Source organism: Perca fluviatilis, chromosome 14, assembly GCF_010015445.1.
Source record: "Perca fluviatilis chromosome 14, GENO_Pfluv_1.0, whole genome shotgun sequence".
Classification (NCBI taxonomy): domain Eukaryota; kingdom Metazoa; phylum Chordata; class Actinopteri; order Perciformes; family Percidae; genus Perca; species Perca fluviatilis.
Window position 1 is genome coordinate 13,850,208 of NC_053125.1, and position 21,343 is coordinate 13,871,550.

At 40.9% G+C, this 21,343-nt stretch overlaps 1 protein-coding gene and 1 long non-coding RNA gene across 27 annotated transcripts in view; one reads left to right on the forward strand and one right to left on the reverse strand.

The window, feature by feature from the left end:
- LOC120573258 (receptor-type tyrosine-protein phosphatase delta) overlaps window positions 1-21,343 on the reverse strand; it is a 363,765-nt gene that overhangs the window by 219,384 nt on the left and 123,038 nt on the right. For all 26 annotated transcript variants that reach the window (XM_039822875.1, XM_039822879.1, XM_039822873.1 and 23 more), the window contains exon 5: window positions 1,372-1,444. The gene's annotated coding sequence lies outside the window, so the exon portion shown is untranslated. The remainder of the gene's footprint in view (window positions 1-1,371; window positions 1,445-21,343) is intronic.
- Window positions 1-21,343, forward strand: part of LOC120573266 — a 254,868-nt gene that overhangs the window by 208,731 nt on the left and 24,794 nt on the right. The gene's annotated exons all lie outside the window — the stretch shown is intronic.

Consider the following 21,343-nt stretch of genomic DNA (forward strand, 5'->3'; position numbering starts at 1 on the left):
ACACATTTTTGCAAATGTTCACAGTAATTTCCACAAGGGACAGAGAGCATCATATGTGCCAAAGGCTCTGAGTTTAAAGCATCGTTGCTTCGACGCGTTTTTGGGAACATATTTGACGCAGCCGGTAAAAATAAGACAAAAAAAGCGAGGGCCTTGTCCCAGTAACGAGAACAGCCCTGCTACAATTTGATCTAAAAATAGCACACTGCAAGAACTTTCCTTGCAGGTGCATTTCATAACTTCATTGGAAATCCTATGGACATGTAGTAATAAGTTATGTTCTGGTGTGTGCTGCCAAGGGAACAGTAACTTGCAGCAACACAAAGCCTCCAATATCAGCTGCACCTGCAAGTCCTTTGGGGCAAACTACAGCAATACTTATTGATCTGAAAAATATCAGCACTGTGATAGAGGGTCACTCCGCTCTGGTCCCAAAGGACATGAACTGTATTTTTAATGATCCCAACTTGAACATCATTATGATGATGATAACGATGGAGATATTTTAATTTGACACATGTTGATTTATTGCAGTATAGTTGAACATTTGTGCTCTATATGTGGCGATACAGTAGAAGGCATTGCAGTGATGATATTCTTTTGAAACATGATTTTGGACTATCTTATTGCTGATTTTCCTGAGGAAGCCTCCCGTTGTGTGTTTGCATGTGTGCTTAGGCCTCCATAATGTGCTAAAATAACCTGTCAGTTGTCTAAATGCTGTGAGAAGTGTGAATGGGTGCGTCCTCTTCACAGTCTTAATGTGGAAACAGATCTCTTGTAAAAAAAAAAAAAAAACAGTAGAGCAGCAGCAGTAGAGATTCCTATACTCCAGAGGGCACCATTAGCATGCTTTAAGTGTGTCACTATGCTTTTACAGAGAAATACCAGTCATTTTTTCAGTCAAGAACAGTAGCCAAACAACAGCATTACCGGTACTGATCTGTAAATGTCCATGAGAAATATTCTGGTCACTACAATCCACTGTATAATACTGTAAATACAGCTAGAGAAGGAATTTATGTTTCAATTTGTAGAAGAGCAAGCCTGGTTCCAAAAAAGGAAATCAAACTTAACTTGTTTTCCAAGTATGAGAATTATTTCATATCAAAAAATAAAAGTCAGGCAGTCAACAAACCAAAGAGACAGAGCAATACATCATGTGTTCTTTCCATACAGTCATCTATACTAACAACATTTAGTTGTTTGACCCTTGATATGATTTCTATGGGTTGACTTTATTATCTTAATTTATTGTGGGCGCATTGACATTTGAACATTGAAAACATCATTTTGGTCATCAGTGATTGACATAGATGGAGTGCTTTATTGAAAAATACAATTTTCAAAGTAGGTTTTCTTGGATCTTACCCGTTTGGAATAATGATTTGCGATCGCTGCCTCGGACCAGAGTGATGAAAGAAGAGAACTCCTCAGAATCTCCCTGGAGGGAAAGAAAAAAAGAGGTCACGGTGTGTCATGCTTTAGTGTATTGCATCATTGTCCATTCACGACTAAACACTTAGTTCATTGTACTGTAGAGTTGCGTACGTAATCACATGTTGAGACCTACAGTATGGAGACGAACATCCGCCGACATACCCTTCAGCCACTATGCGTTGATGTGTTATCAGCATAGTCCCATTAGGGTTCGTCAACATGCTTCATGTACTTTGAGGAGGTGATTTCCCTTTGTGCATAATGAAAGCTGCTAAAAATAGAGTCCTGCATGAGCTCTGACTGTCTCCACCACATACTGAAAACAGGATAGCAGGATGTTAGGATATGTCTGTTTGTAAGTAAAAATTTCTGACAGTGACTCTCTCTCATGCTTAGTTGTGTGCAAGAAAGCATGAATATGCGCCTGACATACACACACACACACACACACACACTGATACACAGTGATAACCATACAGTGCACATACATGGGACCTTAATTTATTTTCTTAATGGCTGGGTTCAGATTGATGACTAGAATATAATAGGGTGGCAAGGGACCCTAAATGATGTCCAAGGAGCATAGAGGTCCTCCTCATTCTTGAAAACACACAGACAGGCTTTGTCAAACACACACACATCAATATTAACAGTGTCTCATGTTTACGTTAGGAATTTCCAAGAGCAGAGGAGCACATGCTTGGACTACCCTCAAACGTCACAGCGGCGCCTGTGATTGAAAGATCTCTGCCTCTGTTTGTCTTGCATTACAATGACCCTGATAATTGGATGTTGGACACCATTGCACACCCTTCCTCTCCTATCTGCTGCCTCCATGCAGTGTTTTGCATCTTCAAAGCACTGCAAATGTGAATCTAGCTTGGCTTTTTGCATCTGTAATCCTGCTTCACATTTTTTTTTCTACTTTGCCAACTCCCTTGGTATGCAAAAATCATATGTTTACTTTCGAGATCAAAGTTTCTTTCTCCCTCCCCTTCTTCATTTTCCCCATCTAAAAATGGACTCCTTTCATTATGCAAGCCAACAAAAAGCAGCGTCTGCTCATGTAGCCCATTTCAAGCATACTGATTAATTAGCTTGTGTAATTAGCTTAATGATTTAGAGAAACATGGCCATGGCCGCCCAAGAAGCTATGCTAATGGACCCCTGTCTTTGGCAATTAAAATGCCCATAACTTAACAATAGTGGCTTAGAAGTCCAGATATCCGCTGTGAAAAAACGTAGGTGGTGCAGTAATCAATGTAACATCATATTAGCTGGTGTTGTGTTAACGATCACTGTTTTACTTGTGAGATTGTTTTTCATTTTATGTCTTTGTATTGAATACTATTTTCCAGAAGTGCAGAAACCACTGGAAGAATGAGCTAACAAAGTGTTCTCATTTCTCACGATTAACTTCAGTGCTGGCGGCACACTTAGTGCACTTAGACCTCAAATTAGACTTGAAATGTGATGTAAGATGCTGAAAATATGAAACCTGCTTTTAGTGGCACAAGGAGCAAAGTTATATTCCATCTTGCTTATTATGCCATTCTGTATATCTTCTGTCTGCCAGTTATGTTAACTCCTCCTCTGCGTGAGCACACACTGTAAAGTGCATGAGTTAGGACATTCAGTTGTGGACTTTACCATTTCCATTAAATGTGAGTCAAACCAGACAGTATCTCTGCTCTCTGACGGTAGCATCAGCATTCCTGGCTGCACTTCAGACATAAATCGCCAGTTTATGACCTTCCCCTGAACAGTAACCAACAGAGACACCGGCTCGACTCATAAAACCACCAGAATGTTGAGGTGGAGGTGAAGATATTACTTATCCATACACAACTTCTAAAACGCCAGTCAAGTGGGAGCAGTTAGACAAAATGCAATCCTTATTTATTTATTTATTTTCAGTGCTCTGATTGAATGCTGGGAGATCACACCCAGTCATTCATGACTAGTAATTTACAGCACACTTTGCTGCTGACAAAGCATAGGAATTATGGCGCCGTCGTTCTTGTAAAAATGGGACAGGAAATGGACTGCGGTATGGAGGGTTAGTTCACTTGTGTATTGCAAGACCACTGTAAAATCAGCCTCAGGCCTGGGACTAAAAGTTGCAGTAGAAATGTCAACTTAAATACTGTCCAGTTACAAATAGAGGCTGGTATTGAATACTAAATGCTAGTTGGGGAAGCACTTCAGTGGTCCGTTGCATATACAATACTGTGACAATAAAATAAAGAGCACTTAACTGGAATGTCAATCACGTATTTGCTGCCTGATTACAAGCATCATACAAGATTCTTCATGACAAAACCATGAAAGTCAATTCAATATTTCATTAAGACTGGTTGCAATAGCTAACTGGTTAGCAAACAGTCAGCTAGTTGCACAGCAGACAGACACAAGGGAACATTAGCATTGATTCAGAGTCATGTTTCTGGCCACTAGCCAGCGTGCTAGCCAGGCTTTGCCTTGCTACTTCTTTCAACTGTTGCAACTTATCTCTAGTTACAAGTTAGTTAACTCATTTGATTTATCAGAATCAAACAACGCTACTGTATGATTCCAAAAACATGTCATTTGCTGCAATTATTTCAGCAGTTCCAACAGATTGCATATGCCATCTCCCTGAAAACCTCTTTAATAAAACAATGTAAGGCAAATTTGTCATTAGGCTTCACAGCACTCCCAAACACACTAATTGCCACGCAGGCTTGATGTCTGTTTGTGTCTGTGTGTGCATGTTTTCAGCAGGTGCGGTGTTCTATGCTTGTGTGAGCTGAACATCACAGTCCCGAGTTTGACACCATTGTGTCAAAAACTCTGTGCTCAGCTCGTCAGCTCTGGTGCGCTGTGCCCAAAACAAGCCAGCTAAAAATGAGCACTTGGGAAGTGATCTGCATTTCGCTTCCATCTCTCTATCTCTCTCTCTCGCTCTCTGTACCAACAGCTGCCTCAGTGGCACAGGGTAGCGTCACTGTCAGACGTAGATGGAATTAGTTATATAGTACATCATATGTCTATTCAGAATTGGCGTCATGCATCCCAAAAAAGATATGCTTTGACTGGGAGGTGGTTTGAAATTTTAGACACATTTGCATAGGTTTGCAGTTGTCAGGCCTGTGTTGACGGGATATCACATTTGCCATGTGAGCTGTCTCAGTGAGAAATATTCGCATCCAAACACTCAAAGATGCATCTTTTACTTATGAGTTATGTGCATATTTATTTGGCATGATAAATGTGCATTTTGTTAGCACTTTATTGCTAAAACTGGCCATCGGTGTCCCTCCTCTCCTTAATGTAATTGCTTATTCTTTAGAAAATAGCCAGATTTTTGACTTCTGCATACAAGTACTTTTGGCAGTTTTGAAGTAAACAGGATTTTCTTGCATCTTTCTCTCAGAATGAAGAATGTGGACGGCTGCTGCTGTTGTGGTGAAGTATCTGTGAGTACAGACATCTTTGTATGGTACCTATTCCTTGTCTGCATAGCCCTCTGATCAGCAGAGTTTTCTATCATGCTGGAAACTTCCCATCATGCTGAAACTGCTCCTCCCCAAAGGCTATCATAATCTGCTCAGCGTGCATAATGTTAATCGTTCAAATATCTCATCAACACAACAGGATAAGCATGCTGTCAGTGCAAAGAGGGGAGCGAGTGAGATAATGTGTGGTAGACAGAAAGCAAGAGGAGGTTTGGGGGGAAAGGAGGAAGGGCTTTGGCGGTGAAGGATGAAGAGACAAAGAGGGTGAAGGGTGAAAGATAAGATTAGATAATGAAACTGAGAATGAAACAGGAAGGTGCACAAGAAAGAACGAGAAGAGGGAAAACACATTAAGGCAAAGTGGGAGAATTGCATGAAGAGAAGGAGAGAGCAAGAGAGAGGAAAGGAGGGCAGCTCCTCTTAGGAAACTCTATGCCACTATATTCTGTCCCTTTTTCCAGTCAGCTTTGGAGGAAGATGATATCATTGATCATCTTCTTAAAAGACTGCTTTTCCTGTCACTGTATCACCTCATGTCATTAAGATATGACTGGTTGAGTTGCCTTAAAAGGTTTCTCTCATGCCTGGCACAGACAAGCTGTTGGATCGCCTTCCACATTCTTGCCTCCCTTTATTTCGGCGAGACTGCTGACAAACCTAAGAATGTGTAAGTGTCCGTCATATTGATTTCCAGCAATCTGCCGTTATTAGATCAGATTTAATGAAAGAGGGGCAAAGTCAGTGAAAGAAATCGACTCAAAATTGTGTTGAATTGTGACCCATCCAAAAGCAGTAGGCATATTCACATGGATTGAGATTGTATTGTAAAATGTTGTAATTGTTAACACAGGTTCATCAATCAAAACCGGGTAATTTCATCACATTCATCGTCTTCAGGACAGATAGCCTATTTCTATTGTCCTGATACATTACTTCTTCTGTTTGAAGCTCCCTAAGGAGTTCCCGTCTCAAATCTCATGAGTACTGGGACCAATGAATTAAATAAAGTTTGTTCTCCGTATCGCTCACATTTCCTCCTCTATAAATCCACTTGTCGCCGCGTAAATCTTTGGGAAGTTTGGGGCCGCCTTGTGCCTCTGCTTATTAGCTAGCCAAGGATCAATTTATCACCTTTGAGGACAAAGAATGGAGGCGCTTGGGGATTCTCTCTATCCCTTTGATTTATGGAGCCGGAAGAGAGGCAGGGCATTTTTGGGTCATGCAAATTCTTCTCAGCACAAGTGCCTGCCCCTCCTGCCTCCTCTTTGTGCTGAATTCATTTCTTTGGCAGCGAGAGGAAGAGCGGAATTTGTAAGTAAATCAGGTGGTCGGAGTGTGAGTGAGAAGGTTAAGCATGTTCAAGTAAGTGTTAATGATGGCGCTGCATAAATACCATGTATATATATGTAAATACCATGTACCATAAAGACCATGTATCAAAGGGAATGATCCACTTTCAGTGATGGCTGAAATAAGGGTTGTTGGATTGTTGGACTCAAATTCACAGCACAGACCTTTCACGCAATTCTAAGCCTCCACCACTAGTCTGTGCTATTAGTCTAGCACATTGTCCCTCCGCTCTTGTGACCCATTTTCTCCATGTAAAAGACTGCAGGAACTGTGGCTGCCCCACCTTACCTGCACTAAGTGGCTACCTCGTTTTGGCAGATGAACTACAGTGCCAGGCTGCTGCTCTACAACTCTCTCATTTGTAATTGTCCTCATGTAAATGATGGGCTGGGGATTGGGGGGCTTGTGGGAAATGTATTTCTTGTGAAGTAGAAGCGGCTCCAGCGAGGTTGACGGAGTGTTGCTGGCTTTGCATAGCGGTTACAAGGCAGGTTTGAAACATTGCATCACATATTGTTTGGTATACAAGTGTGAATCCAGTGTGATTCAATATTTTATCATCAGACACTTAAAAAACATTATATGGGAAGAGGAGGCTCTGTTACAAAATGCGAAATGTCAGAACACTGACTAAGCTGTGTGTGTGTGTGTGTGTGTGTGCGTGCCTGTGTGTGTGCGTGCCTGTGTGTGTGTGTGTGTGTGTTTGGACAACTGACAGAAATACACGTATACACACTTAGAAGTCGCTCTGTGCTTTTCCAGATATTAAACATTTGAATCCGACAAAACCTTCGGCATCACATGGATTTAGAAATCAACCCATCCCGTTTCCATCTTTGTGTGCGTCTTAACTACAAAGTTGTGTGCAGGCACCAGTTCACAACTCACTCGCCACTGTCTTGGCTCTCGTCCACACTCATCCCTCCTCATAACAAATGAGCCACTACCGGCCAGCAGATTTCTCCAACGCCTACCAGTACCGCCACATCTTTGTCATCTTCCCTCTCCATTGCTCTCCCTCTCACTTTTTCTCCCTTTTCCTTCTACCTTTTTTTAGGCACACTCTAGCCTTATTTTGTGGCACAGAGCATAAGACTCGCCGTTTGCTGAGTGGGCAACGGAGAGCGGAGGAGGAAAGAAGAGAAATAGAAAGAAAAGACGCAGAAGGAGGAGGGAGGAAGAGAGTTATCTAACAGGATTAAAGGAGAACAACGGAATGGAAAGCACTTAAAATACTTGACATGAGCCCTTTTGGAAAACGGAGGGGATGAGTAACAATGGCTGAATCACTCTTGAGGCTCCCTGTCTCAATACACTATGCTCTCTCCTTCTTCCTCTCTCTCTATTACCACTTACTGTATGTCTCTCCTTCACTCTCCTTCTATCGTCCCTTTCTGCCTCATTTTGACTTGCTGTCCAGGGGATTTGATGGATCTCAGAGGAGTCATGTTAATAACGTGAGAGAGAGAGAGAGAGAGAGAGAGAGAGAGACTGGCTTTAATTAACCAATGGAAGAAAAGGTATTTAATTCAGTTGGAATGACAAGAGCTTCCACCGGCATATACTGTAAGCCTTGGGTAGATTTTGTCAGATAGAGGGGGAGGGAAATCAGGAGGGAGGATGTTTAGAGATGAGTAGATCGGGATGTGCAAAGGTTTCAGAATGGGATCTGGTGAGACAATTTTGAACAAAGCAAGAATGGATGATAGGCAGATGCAAATGACGACTGAAAGAAAAACAGAGGTTTGGCAAAAGGCAGAACAATCCAGTGTAAAGCCTGTGAATGGCTGGGTGAATAGATGATTAAGTATGTCCTGTCAAGAATAGGGCACAATAGAACAACTGCTCGGCCCACTTCTGTCCCAAACCAGGGAGAGAAAGAGAAGATAAAATGATTTTACAGCAAGGCCAAACAAATTTCTTAGTTTCTTTTACCGGTCTGTTACACACAAGCGTGTGTTTATTGAGATGTCGACAGCAAATAGGAACAAATAGCCGCCCCCCACACTCCCACCATACGGGAATCAGAAAGGTGGAACAACATGACAAATTTCCTCTGGGCGGATCGAACTTCCGGGAGAGAATAGCACTTCAAACGATCGGCGTGCCTCGCCAGCTTTCCTGCTCGTCTGACTCACGAAGATAGCAGCCGTCTGGCAGCTCGGCCCAAAACACACACACACACACACACACACACACACACAGACACGCTCCTTTGCACACAGGTGTGGGAGCACACGGGATTTTGCATAAGTACACACAAGCCCTCTTCTACTGTACTCTTCAAACATCCTATCCCTCACCAAAAAACACAAACACTGAAGAATCCTTCATATCTTGTAACAGAAGATGCGGCACATCTTTTTGTCCAAAACGACCTAACTTAACAAACTGCCTACATTTTGAGCAGATTTTAATGCAGCAAACTAATGTGTTTACACTTGCTATAAAAAGACTCCACTTGGCGCATAATATCTGTGGATGAGGTCTCTGGAGTTGCTGCTGCCTCTCTTTTTATATCACATAACAAACATGTGACGGCAGTGGCAGAGAAACTCTTCAGCCTTTGTAAATAGGGCACCATTTGAATATTTTACTCATGGCTTGTGCTTATTGAGCATTCATTCCTTTTTGAATCATCGCTACTTTCGAAATGAGAGAGAGGAAAGTAAATATGAAAACATGAAAACATACAAATAAATAGGACTGTGAGTACTCGTGTATGCACACACAGCCTACTCTGTCCTTCTCAGCAAGAGATATTGCATCCTTTATGGTTATGTAAGAGGCATTTTAATGATAGTAAGATCATGGCAGTATGCACAAAATAATTGTGAGTTCGCTGCCTGGTAAATTGACAGAGATTTCGCTTTTGGTGCTAACTCTCCAAAGAGAAGACTTAAGGAGCTTCTGGGATATGAAAGTTGGAAGATAAAGGCTCGGTTACACTGGGGATCTGCGAGGGCCTCAATGTTCAGCTCTATGCCATGACAAGAATCATTAGGCTAGAAAGAAACCTGATGGAATAACTCAAAGGCATAATCAGTTGTTTACAATGGCAGGGGAGGGTGGGAGAGGAGGAAGGAGACGGAACGAAACCTTCACAGACGGAGGGTTTAAAGAATAAAACCTCAGGGTGACCAGACGGTGCTCTGACATACTCTGAATCCTCGCTGACACACTCCTGATGTGTGGCAGCGAGGGACAGGTGGGAAAAGCAGAGAGAGAAGGAAAGGCGACCTAGAGGATGGATCAAGGAATAAAAGAAGTGGTTGAGGGAAGGATTAAAGAAAAGGTGCAAGACTAAAGTAGAACAAGAAACAGAAAATGGACAGATATCCTGAGAGCTCCTTTAAGTTAACTCAAGTGCCCTTCAGCAAGGCACTCCGACTGCTCCAATGAAGCTGCTCGGTGGCAAACCAAACAGTCCCAGGCAGCTACCAGGTGCGAAGGTGTGAATGAGTATGACCTTTTCTCACTCTGCAACTACTCCCCAAGGCTGTTCCTGTAAATAAGAATGTGTTCTTAGTCAATATGCCTCGTCTGATAAAGTACTACGCTTTAAAGAGAGCAACCCAGAGAGAGAGAGAGAGGGAAGGAGGAGGATAAGGGAATAGAGAAATTGACAAATTACATGAAGTTGTTTTAGCTTGAGATACAGTAAGCAACATTTACAATCGGGAAGGTCAAAGACATCGTGCCTCCCTTGATTGCAGCTGATCTGAGACCTGTGACGGAGTGTGGCACATCACCATACACTTTGCAATGACTGTCAGAATACTAAAGAGAAAGTCACGTCACTGAAAGAAAAGAGAAAGTGAAGGAGAAAGGGCGGGGATGAGAGACAAAGCGTTGAGAGGCAGCGCGTGTGTACAGTGAGACAGGAATACAGCCGAAGAAGGAGAGGCAGTCGGGAAGAAGAAGAAGGGGAACCGTGAATGAATATTAGGGAGAGGGCTAATTTACCTGGTGTTGATATGGATGAGGGAGGAGGGAGGGAGGGAGGAGGAGGGAGGATGGGGGGGGGGAACTCGGGCGAGGGAGGAGACAGTCTTAAAGTGGAGGAGAGTGTGCAAAAGACAGATAGGGTTTCTAACTCTCCTCTGGGAAGGTCTGAAAAAAAAATGAGAAAGACAGGTGAGATAGAGAAAGAGTGAATGGGAGAGAATGTAAGGAGACGTGTGGGATAAAAGAAAAGGAGAGAGCAGAAGAAAATTTTTGGAAGGAGAGCAGAGATAAATATAGAGGAGGAGACAGAAGGAGAGACATTTCGAACAAGTCCAAACTATCGTGCCAGAACACACTTATCTCCCAAAGTACAGACAGTACATTATCGCCACTGGCACTAAAAACTGAATCATCAATAAATGAGATCCGGCGCAGGTAAACACGACGCGGTGTTTCAAGCACAGAGGTATCAGTGCTGACAAAGGTAGTGCGATGGTGAGAGGATACGGCCGTGCAGACAATTTCTCATTATCTGCCGCGTGTCGGTTATTAACGCAGTGTCCATTCGAACATCTAATTAATGCAGATAGCCAAATGCCAAACCTGATGAAATACCGTGATGAGGGATTAGCTGGAATAACAAACGCTCTGACCGGCATAACTTTGTCTCCCTGATTAGGTGGCAGAGAGAGGAGGGGAGAAGCATTTCTGGATCACTTAAGTCTTTCTTTCTTTCTTTTTTCTCCCTCTCTTCTACCTCCACTTCACTGTCCTTAATGAAGACTTCTTCCTTCTGCCATGTGCCCCCATTCTCCCAGCTACCCTCCCCTAAGTCGCTGAGTGCTGTCCTAATTCCATTCTGATAGATGGAGAGGGGAAGATGCTCATTAAAATGGCTTTGCTGATTGTGCTTCTCCTGTATTTTTTAGTCATGAGATGTGTGTCTGTGTGTGTGTGTGTGTGTGTGTGTGTTGTGTGTCTGGTCAAGTTTTCTTCCAGCTGCTGTTTTTTAGCATTTGGTATAGAGTAAATTATTTTGTTGGAACATTTTGCTGCAATGTTTTGCTCCAGAAATTTGCCCGGAAAAAATAGGACAATAGCCTATAAAATAAATGAAAAGCGATCAGGCCTGAGAAAACAAGGATGTGGCTACTTAGAAATAGAAAAGCCAAGGCCAGATTGGCCAAGGTAGAAATATCAAGTCTCGAACAGAGTGAGGATATACGTGGAATTCACCTTAGGTCGAAAGAAGAATAGGTGAAGAGTTATAAACACAGAACAGACCGTTCTATAATACATTGCTTTTTTACTAGTGGCAAGTGTCCCAAACCAAACTAAGTGCCCTTTTCATATCTGAAAACATGCTTTTCCCACACAGCAAGAGAAAGAAGCGTTTGCTTTCGTACAAAGAGCAGCGTGTTGTGAGATAGCTGGAGTGTTAACATGAGTCATCAGGGACTTTAAGCCAAGTCTGTAGATGAATCAGGAATAGATTAACATTTTAAGAAATACACTTAAGCACTAAGCGTCTTTCTAAGATAAGATTTTACGATCTATAACTCTCTCCTTGCATTAGAAATGAAGCTAGAGTTAGCAGGAGATTAGCCAAGTTTAGCATAAAAATTGGCAGTAGGGCAACAGCTAGCTTGGCTCTGTCCATCGTTTACAAATACAATTACCAACACCTCTTAAGCTCACTAAAGCCCTATTTGCACGGGACTAGTATTAACAGCGGACCTAATGTGATTTAGAAATTACCCCCCACGTCTGTGTTTCGTGCAGCACATTCGCACAGGATAAGCAAAGTCTGTATTTTACTCAAATTTACTGACATTATCCCCAACATATGATCTCAAGGATTTCCTTTGCAGCCAATACAACCCTGAATCACAGAGATGCCGATTCACACAGGACTACAGTAATATTATCACACAACCTCTGTGTTTGGTAAAATATGGTTGGTAATTAGTTTGTTTAACCCATACAGAAACCCAAATATTAAATTTAAACAAGTTGTGGTTTTATAGAAAAGTATACACTAACTTCCTGGAATTAGGTTTCTACGGAGCCCCGGTGACATGGATGAAAAAAAAAAATATAAAAAAAACAGTCACTATACTTTTGCAAGATCTTGAGTTTTAGTTGCGAGATCTCGAGTGTCATTTGTGAGATCTCGCAAATCCAACAAAAAGGCTAACCTTAGTAGCTAGCGCTAGCTAGCAGCACAACATAATGATTACATCTCCTTGGTTGTCTAAATACTGTACATCCATTGTTTATTTTGATAAGCATTACTAATTAATAAATGCCAAAGTGAATAATGAAGTGTTATAAAGTGTTATAATGAACATTGTCGTTGACTGTTGATGTCAGTGACTGCAGGTTAACCTTAGTAGCTAGTGCTAGCTAGTAGCATGACATAATGATTACATCTCCTTGGTTCTCTAAATACATCTATTGTTTATTTAGATAAACAATAGATCCGTATTCTGAACTCCAGGTCCGTATTCTGAATTTTTATCTGAATTTTCAGAGTTTTTATCATGTGTAGTACTTAAATCAGACAAAGTACTTATTGTAGGTGATTTTAATATCCATGTGGACGTTGACAGCAATAGCCTTACTACTGCTTTCAACTCACTACTAGATTCTATTGGCTTCAGTCAGAGTGTGCATGAGGCCACGCACTGTTTTAACCACACCCTCGACCTCGTGCTGGCATATGGTATCAAAATTGAAGATGTATTAGTATTCCCACAAAATCCTTTATTATCAGACCACTTCTTAATTACTTTTGAATTCTTAATACCCGATTATACGAAATTAGATAAAAGCTTCTATACTAGATGCCTATCTGACAGTGCTATAGCTAAATTTATTAACATAAATTTACTACAATTGTGTAGATGGTGTTACGGCCTGCCTACGGACTACTTTAGACACTTCTGCTCCACTCAAAAAGAAGAAGATGAAGCAAAGGAAACTAGCACCTTGGTATAACTCCCAAACTCGTAAATTAAAGCAAAACTCGCGAAAACTTGAAAGTAAATGGCGCTCCACCAAAATGGAAGAGTCTCTTCTTCCATTTTTCTTTTCAGCACTGTAGCCAGGCTGACAGATAGTCACAGCTCTACTGAGCCATCTATTCCTCTAGCTCTGAGTAGTGATGACTTCATGAGCTTCTTTAATGATAAAATTATAACAATTAGAGATAAAATTCATCACCTTTTGCCCTCAACTTCTAATGGTTCACCTTTCAACGCAGGACTGCTAGAAAGAACGACTAGACCTGACATATACTTAGACTGTTTTTATCCTATAGACCTTCAACAACTAATGGTAAAGGTCTCTTCAGCAAAGCCATCTACCTGTCTCTTAGACCCCATCCCAACGAGATTACTCAAAGAAGCATTACCCGTGGTTAACACCTCTCTACTAGATATGATCAATATGTCTCTATTAACAGGTCATGTACCGCAGTCATTTAAAGTAGCTGTGATAAAACCTCTTCTAAAAAAAAACACCCTCGATCCTGAGGTCTTAGCAAACTATAGACCTATATCTAACCTTCCCTTTCTCTCCAAGATCCTTGAGAAAGTAGTTGCTAATCAGTTATGTGATTTCCTCCATAGCAACAGCTTATTTGAAGACTTTCAATCAGGATTTAGAAAGCATCATAGCACAGAGACAGCACTGGTGAAAATTACTAACGACGTTCTAACTGCTGCAGACAAAGGACTTGTCTCCATACTTGTTTTATTAGATCTTAGTGCTGCTTTTGACACTATTGATCATACAATCCTGTTACAGAGATTAGAACACTTAGTCGGAATTAAAGGAATTGCACTAAGCTGGTTTAAGTCTTACTTCTCTGATCGATCTCAATTTGTTAATGTTAATGATAAATCCTCTAAGTACGCGAAAGTTAAACATGGCGTTCCACAAGGCTCAGTGCTTGGACCAATTCTATTCTCCTTATATATGCTTCCTCTTGGTAATATCATTAGGAAACACTCAATTAACTATCATTGCTATGGGGACGACACCCAATTATACTTGTCAATCAAACCAGACGAAACAAGTCAGTTAGCTAAACTTCAAGCATGTATTAAAGATATAAAATCCTGGATGACTTATAATTTTCTGATGTTAAACTGTAACAAAACTGAAGTTATTGTGCTGGGCCCTAAACACCTCCGAACTTCATTATCTAAAGATATAGCTACTCTGGATGGTGTTGTCCTGGACTCCAGCACTACTGTCAGAAATCTAGGAGTTATTTTTGATCAGGATTTTAACCGATGCATAAACCACTGATTAGGTCCTACTTTCTCAAGTAGACATTTCTGCAAAGTATTGTAGTACTGATAGAGAACGGCAACAGAGAAGGTGACAGGATATGGGAAAATTGTATGTATGGAAAATATTCAAACAGGAAAATAGTGATGTTCCATTACATGTAATGTGAGCTCTTTATCCAGTCCAACCTGAAAAAAAAGAAGAAGAATGAACTGTTTAAGCTCTTTCCAGTTAAAGCTTGTGGTTTCACACTTGAACTCCTATGGAAGACCTGTGTTTATCTAAAAGCATCTGTATTTTGCAAGCCTGCTCTGTTAACTGACATTTTGTAATTGCCAATTTACAGTGTCACTGTCTATAAGTAAAATGACAGGCATGGCTATAACCAATACTGGCACAGTGACCGGATTTGAGAAAATATGAAAAGGAAAGGCCTAATTCTTTCTACCTAGAACAAAAGACTGCTGCGTATTATAAAAATCCTTCTTTGGTCATCAGAATCACTGGTACGTTCATAACTAGTTTACAGACAATAATACCTTTTTTTTAAAACTTTTATTACATTCTCAAATTGTTGTTCATCGTGTAGTTAGTTGAGTATAATAAATGTAACAGGGAAATAAAAGCTCAGCTGAGATATGGAAACACAAAAATTGTACTACTAAATAGTTCAATATCTTCTGTTTCAATTGCATCCACCTTAAATATAAAATATAATTTTACTTTTTTTTTGCAATTCCTAAAAGGCATTCAGTCTTAGTGGCAATGTACTGGACCTATTCGGATAGGCAAACAATGAACAAGAGAAGGATACACTGGCTGGGTCAAGAATTATTCTGTAATATACAAGGTGGATCCTAACAGGAAAGCAAACCCGTCAGTTTAACAGCTACTTATGCAAAAGTTATGTCAAATTAAATCCCCATTAACAGCATGTTGACGTGAATAGAGGTCTAAGAAAAGACGCACGTCTTTAACATACAACGTGTTTTCTCCTCTTGCACATGACAGCAGGTCTGTGATGCTATTGGCAGCCTTCCAGTGGCTGATATTAAACCCAGCAATTTTTCTGCACGGTTGTAGAGTGGCATGTCGTTAATATGATGTCATTCTACAGCACCACATTTCCTACTGAGGTGCACTTATTTTCTATTATGTTCCAATATTGAAAGATAATAAAGTTCCTTACCACACTATATACAAAATAAATATCAGAGTAAAGTTAAAGGATTGGCTGCACAATTACATAAAATCAAACGCCTTTGTGAGACTGTCGTAGCAGAAAGTCTTATAAAAAAGGTGACGAAAATGTTCTTTTCATCTAAACTTTTTCTTGTAATGCTTGCTACAACCTGGTGCAGAGCATCTCTCCTTGTTCTATTACAAGGTTAATTTATAATTGTACACTGTCCCATTACACATTACAATAGGGCACCTATTTGTCTCTGAAAATAGCGAAAAATCACCTTCACAAATTCTCAAAGCCCATCTTTGCCTTTTGAAATTCTTTGTTTTTTTAACGGTCCAAAACCCAAAGAAATTTCATTATCATAGAACACTAAGAAAAACCAGCAAATATTCACATTGCTTGCAAAGTTTGCATACTGTATATGAACCCTGGATTTGTTCAGACGGCCTTACATACTGTACAGTATAACCCCCTCTACACCTTATTCACAGTTATAATCTGTATAAATAGCTTTCAGCTGCGTTTTCCTCCCACATGAGATCCAATACGCGTAATAGTCTTACACTTAAGGGCTCTGCAGCACAGACGTAATCTCACACATATCACTCCTGGGGACAAGCAGCCCTTTATGCAATCAACAGGCCATGAGCTGCATGCATCTGTTTAAATATGTAAGGGTTTGCAACCTACATGGATGCCTGCCATCTTGATGCATATATGCACACATGCACATGTTTAACAATATAACAGAGCTATAATCTTTGCATGATACATATTAGCATGTTTCTACAGTGAAGGTGTTACACTACACACACACACACACACACACACCCATGATTAATTGTAAGGACTAACTATTTAAAATATTCATATGCCAGTTTCAGATGTGTCAGTCATCCTTTTGTGCATAAAACTGATTCAGTCCACCATTCAAAGCTTTGCGTCAACAAATTAAGGCGGAAATGTGAGAGGGGACGCATGGGAATTGTCTCTTAATTGTCGTCATGTTTTGCTCAGAGTTTGATTCACTCTCACGCTCTAAAGATGACTGTTTCCTTTTTCTTTTTTTCTGGTCCTCACTGTGCACACAATGCTGCCAATTAGTTAATGGCGGACAGTGAGGCGAGAGTCCAACCTCTTTACTTCAAACTTAAGTCCTCACAATAGCATTTCGAGACTGTAAAGAAAGTGGGAAAGTACTTAACAAGCCCACTGCATACATGATTACGGCCCATGATGTGACAGTGATGAAGACTGCTTGTACTTACCATAACACACACACATACGTGCAAAGACTTAAAAGCAAATATTGAGTTGACCTGCACCTGACAGCCACAGCAATACAGTTTGAATATGAGCAGCCTATGGCAGGATGCCTTTTAAATTGATGCCTGCTTTAAAGCTTTTGTGGAGTTTTTGTGGACAAAAACCTTTCAGAGGCAAAACATTTCTCCTTCTTTACATTGTTGTTAACACACACCCACACATGTAGTATTTATGTGATCGCATCACTCAAACACATAAAACATGAAACACACGCAAAAAAAACCAAATCTGTATTTTCCAACACAATGCCCATTGTAGCACTGTAACATCTACATGTATGTGAAAAGCTGGTTAATATGAATATTGAAGGCTTCATGACAATTGTGTGTTTGTGGCTTGTCTTCGTGCACGGTATGGTTTATATGGGTTACAGTTGTGCGGGAATGAAGAGCTCAGAATGTGTCGAGCATTTCACACATCAAACCTTCCCCAGCAGATTCTTTTCTACATAGCTCCTGCCATGCGCTGTCCACAGATTTATCGACGACCCGTAGTAAAACTGTGACGTTTGATAAATTTGCTAAGTGGGAATGATCAGGGTAATAAATAAAGCAACTAGTAGACTACAGCTGTGGTGTCCACTGTAATTGTAATGGTGGAAGTCTGTGTGCGGATGGGAGCAAATGGAGCCTGCAGAGTGAGCTGCATGCTTATTGCCTGGACGGGAGCCCTAGTTAACGGCGGTAATGTATTCTCAGGCATCAAAGGCTCAAAGTTGAGAGTTTTAAAGGAGCTCGTCACTATTGATTTTGCACGAAGAGTAGCTTCCCAGGTTCATTATATGGGAGCTCTCAGCCCTTACTTTAGGCAGCGGGGGCTATTGCACAAACAACAGGGTGCTCGGGGTGAGCATTCCTTTGTTGTTTAGAACAAAAATGTGTTTCAATCATTTGCTGTTTTGCATTCACTGGCTATAAAATATAAGCCATGGCTAATGAATACTATCCGAAATGACTCGAGTCCCTGGGGCTTTTTCACAATTAATACACATTTTAATTGAGCACAGAAAAATGGGATAATTTGCTGCTAAGCAGAAAGAAAAAGAAAAAACGAAGGGAGGATAGGGGCTAAGATGTAATTGCTGAGGTTTCCTCAGCCTTGTCTCTCAAGGAGAAACTGTTTTTCTGTTTGTAGCCTTTGAGTCTTCAAAATTGTCAAAACAGCTAAAAAATAATGCATTTTCATGTGTTTTGTTTGGGTGAAGTTTGTGCTGTGTACGTGGAGTGTCAAATTTAGTTGTGTGAGAATGCTATGTTGGAGTCATTCACTATGAAACTGCTTAAAAATATGCATATTCATTTAGTTATTTTTGGTTGTTTTGGTCCACTTTGTGCAGTGGGAGTTTATAAAAGTATGAAAAGTATGTAGAAATGTATTATTTATGTTGGATAGTTATACCGGCTGCCCTATGTATCAAAACACTTAATTCATTCAAACATCAGACGCATCAAAATTGCACAGCAGAGCTCAGAATGTGCTTGAACAGATGGCTGATTGTTTATGGTGGACTTGGAGAGTGTTAGACAGGCAAAAGTGTAAACATCAGTGTGGGCAATCAATATCTCATTAGGGTGTCTGCTTTAGTTCATGGTTTGTCGCTTTGCATTCTCCACACACACTGTGTTGGATCGGTAACTCGAGCCATTTGGTGGGAAGGGCAATGTAGTACATGGCACGAGATTTAGGAAAATGGACCTGCACTGTTCTCCACATGCTCTGCACACACCTGCTCTGAATCTATGATCGGTGGTTTGAAAAAAACATCTGAGCAGCACAACTGGTTCACACTCCTAAATTTCTAGCAATGCAAACATCCTTTTTTTTTTTTAGCATATTTTTAGATAGAGGGAATATGGGACTCAAGATAGCTAGTGGTGCTGGTACACTGGGAGATAATGCAGGATGAGCCTCAAGCATAGCAGGGCTGGAAAACTCCTCTTGTCACTTTAGATAAGAGGAAGGGAATGGGACTGGTTGCTGAGGGACCAGCTGAGTGCTTGTCACTGTCCCTTTAGCTTTGCAACAACAGACCGCTATAGTGCATCTGGACAGGCAGAAGCTCATCTCGCCACAATCAGTTGTGCATGGGGTTCATTCCCATATGAGTAGTTGGAGAGCAAGGTTGATGAAAGTAGGGGTAAAGTTTGCAACTAAATTGTGCTTCAGCTGCCACACTTTAGAAATGTTTATCTCTTGAAAGAGGCAGGGCAGAATAGTGGTTATGGAGACCAACCAGAATAGCCAGATTCAAGCCCACATGGAAAGGGTCCTAAACCAATGCACTAAGTACTTGAATACGCTTGGGATGAAATTCTGTCAAAGACAGACCCATAAAGCATGATCTTATATTATTTTAATGGGGAACTCTAATATAAACACACAAAAAGTTCAGTTCATCACAAGGAATATGATAACAGCATGCAACTAAAAGTCAGAATATGTCTGCCTTTAATCATCAGATTTTTTTATTTGGTTTTGAGTCCTCCAACTATATTAAGTTGCAATACTAAATTTTTGGGGTCCCCCTTTAATAATTTAAACACAAACATTGGTTAGGGACAAATTTGTATTGACACCTCTTAATTATATAAACTGACTAATTGTCCATAAACACTTTTTGGCCCTAAGGAACGTCTGATCGCACTCTAAAAATGCATTTCTATTCCCTTTATTGTTGAGTATTGATTTTGCTTGCTGGTGTTTGCTGTGTTGTTGTTTTTGGGATGCGTATAAGAAAGCAGCTCAGAGGGATGTCTTTGTAAGAAATCTGTTGTGGTCGAATACTTAAAAGGGAAGCATGCTCGATTGCTTCTGTCTTCAGAGACACAGTATTTACAGGCTAGTCTTCTTTGCCCCGTGGCAAAGACGATGCCTAGGTCGAACCATGCTGCTATCGCTGTTAGTATGTCGGTAGAGAATCATATCTGCTTTAATTATTGCCGCTTGAATCCAGAGTGATTACAGCACATTTCATTATTCAATTTAGTACGTGTGATCTCATCACATCAATTTAATATTAACCGCTGTAATAAACTTCCCAGAGGGGATTTTTGTTTCATGAGGTAAATGCTTAATGTCATAAAATAGACTGAAGGGGTCTTACCTCAAGTCAGAAATAAAATTCATTAGGAAATAAGTAGTGAAACGACGACAGGTGAAATTGCATGTGAGTAAGTGAAATTGAGTGTGTTTAACACTGTGGGACATTAAAGGCTTTAGAGGAAGAAGATCTCCATGGCTTAGAGACCTGACCCAGTATTCTTTATTGTTTGTAATGCAGCTTCATTGATAAATAACCACAGTCACACCGGCGCTTACGAGCACACAAACATCCCGCCCACCCACCTTCTTTCATTGGAAGGTCAGCTGCTACCAAAAATATGTTTATTTTTAAGGTAATTACATCCGATTGAGCAGTGAAAAACCGTTGCCTCCTGTCGTCCCTTGGAAGATTAGCACCAAGGCCATGAGCGGGATTGATCAATGTGCCGGCCACTGCCTGTTTGAGGGATGGGAAGGTCAATGGGTGTGGTATTACTCAAGTTGGGGGAGATCTGGTGTCAGGGGCTTTAATTTGGAAGAGGCTGGTTTATGGACAAGGATAAGGTAGATCGACATCAGCGATAAGACGACACAAGCAAAAGAGATTAAGAGCGGGGAGAGTGACTGCTATCCTAGGAAACAATTTGAACTCTGAAAGACAATAACTCAATTCTCTTTCATCCTGCACAGGGTATTACCATTAACGTGTACATGCATTATGCACTGATATTTTCATAAGCAGCCTGACATGATCCTAAGCTACCAGCTCACACGGAAAGAGCACTCCCTCCTGTCCTTTTTAATAGACGCTGCACACATTTTAGTTTACTTCTGTGCCATTTTTTTTTTAATACTGAGCACATCCCCTGGCGGACTAAGATGATCAGAGAGAAGGAGCTGACTAATCTCAATCCTTAAATATTTTCATGTTCAATAAAAGCTATTCATCAGCCTAAACCCGCCTGTAAGTTCAAACTAAATTTGAACCACCTGGGAGAGATCTGAATGACTCAAAAGCAGTGTGGTTAGGCAGCCGAGGTGGAGCGAGTGTGAAAGGGAACAGCAGGAGAGAGGAAAGTGTCCCCCGAGTGTGAAGCTCTGCAAAGCCAGCCGGCGAGCGGGTGCATCTGTCAGCGCACGTGTGCGTTGATCAAGGCTTGGCTATTGTCCAGTCACTGTAAACAGTATTACAGGTGAGTTGTCTTTGGCAGGCAATGCACATTGATTATTGATTGGATAGAGTGATGTGAGG